Raw genomic sequence first — 2,583 nt, forward strand, 5'->3', positions numbered from 1 at the left:
CTTTTCAGTCCGAGAGCCCCGGACTTGCGGGCCTGCTCAACCGCCACTCACCAGGGAGCCATTGTTGATTGTTTGGGGTTCGAAGACCTGAAAAAAAAGCTTGATGAGTGTTGTGTTTGTTGTGCTGGAGTGTCTGGTGCTGATGAGATAAATATCCCAAAAGAGGACCACGTTCAGCGCCCCTTTTATACCTGAAGGATGCTCAAGATGACCCCCATGTGACTGGGTCCAAGTTCATCAGGCAGGAGTACAACGACACGGACCAAAATGTGATGAGCGTGGGAGCTTCACGACCACACGCGTGTCGCCCGCAATAGACATCCGCAATCTCAGAAGCTGTCGATAAGTGGCGGCTCATGATTCGACAACCTCGAGGTCTCGAGCGGGGTTTGCGGCGTCTCCCCTTGGAGTGGAAACACATGCAGGGCACCCATATCGGGACAGCACCTTGTGAGGGACCAAGACTCGTGATTGGCGCCGAGACATGGAAGGCCAACCATGTGAGCAGGCTTGGCCGCACGGCAGCCCACGCGAAACATGCGCTACAGGCAAGGCGTGGCTTTGTCTTCGATGAATGGCGTGGGTGAATAGGAGATCGTCACGGGTGGGACCATGCAACGCGGGAGCTCAGTCCACACCTCGGTTAACAGCTCGGGCGAACCGCGTGGGGACGGGAGCATAAGCTGCGTCCGCGAATGGTAGTGCGCGAGCTACCGTGACGCTGTGATGAGGATGTGCTGAGCTCCTTGATGGGGTGAGGCGTGAGTTGGCAGGCAGGCGTGGTTCCAAATGAGGCATGCATGCATGACCTGCATGGAGGAGGCCTAAAGGGAGGGGCTGAGTCCACAGGCTGCTGGATGAGACGGCATGGCCTGTGATGCGCGCGTGGGCACACGGCAGGATGATAGGCAAGGCACGTTTGCCTGTGGACGCGAAAGGCGGTTGGCGCGGGTGAGAAAGATATACACATCCCACTCCGAAGGCCTCAGCTGACCCGAGTGCCCGACTCAGGCAACGCTAGTTGTTGGGGGTCATGCCTCGGTGAAGCATGAGCCACGGGGCAGACTTTGCCCACGGCGAATCGGAAGGAAACTCGGAAGAGAAGACGGCAAAGCCTTACGAGATGTTGTGACTCGAAGGCTTTGATGTGTCAGAGGGAGAAGATTGTCCATGAAGCCGGGTAACTCAGGACATGAAGATGGATGATGAGGGAGTAACAAGAGAAAGAGAAGGATGGTTCGAGTTGTGAAACAGCTCAATAGAAAGGACACTGTATGCTCGTCAACTTGCCACTTGGCTGAAAGAATCATCGTTTTCTCCTTGTCAACCTATTGATCCCTCAGTTGAGCGTGATCTTCTGTGGGATGGTGTCGGAACTGCCGCTGACTTGGTCTGGTCCTAGAACTGGCGAGGACGGACGAGGTAGCATCATCCCGCGCGGGGGTGAATCCTGAGGGAAGGGCGAGAAACACCATGGGCAGAGGGAAGGAGGTCAAGTCTATGCCTGCGCGATGATGGTTGTTGACGACGTCCATTTTATAGCCCCCTTGGTGACTGCGTTCCCCCTCAACGGGACAGCATGGCCTCATTCCGATCACTGGTGGTTATCGCGGTCGAGCCCGAAATGAAGGCAGCCAGAAGCGTCGAGAGCACTGTAGAGCTGCTGACCGCCCCCGAGAGCTGGCTACTCGTCACTGGTTTTACTGATGAAGGCCCATACATCGAGCCATCAAGGTTGCCCATCAGGGTTCTCTCAGTGGGCGCTTATCTACCAGCCATCAAGGTTCTCCAGGAATGAAATCACGGGACTTGGGCGTGACAAGAGTTTTTTCTATCTCAGCTGTATACCAAAGGTCGTCTTGAAGATCTTGCTGGTCATGATGTAAAATGAATGAAACGGATGCAGAAATCCCCTTTCACTTTGGTTGTTCACTGCAGTTCGATCGACGAGCCCCTACATGGTGGCGTATATCCCTCATACCAAGCATGCGACACAAACCCCACCACCAAGCGCGTAACTGCACCACTTGGAATTAATACGCAGAAGAGTATATGTCAAGTTTGAGGAAGAACCCCCAAGTCGAGCTAAAGCTTCGTTTGAACCTCATGACAGAAATCCAGCCCGTCATAGGGACTATATACGCCGCTGTTCAATCACTGCTGAGGGATATTGATAACCTGTATACGGAAGATAAGTCGATCGAAACGCATAGTCATTTTCTGGAAACAGCGGATATAGTTATCATGATAATTAGGTACTACTAGTCGTTCAGGACGAACATCCACAGAAAGTACATACTTATTGGTTCAGTTCAAGGGTTCAAGACATCGAATACTTGGTACACTTTCGCTGTAGAAGCTTATTCAGCAACCCTGCCAGAAGAATAGAAGCGAGCCACTTTTAAGAGGATAGGTAAGCTAGATACTATCATAGGACTCTTATAGTGTCTTATTGACCTGTGAAGGAAGCAGCTTATAGGCCGTCATCATGCTCGCTGCCCCAGTCGCTCGTATCCGCCATGGCCTTGAAAAGAAGCTGTAAAGCCTCGATATCGCCTGAGTAAGGCGCTTCTAGGTCGTCAT

Source organism: Verticillium alfalfae, genomic scaffold (assembly GCF_000150825.1).
Source record: "Verticillium alfalfae VaMs.102 supercont1.9 genomic scaffold, whole genome shotgun sequence".
NCBI lineage: Eukaryota > Fungi > Ascomycota > Sordariomycetes > Glomerellales > Plectosphaerellaceae > Verticillium > Verticillium alfalfae.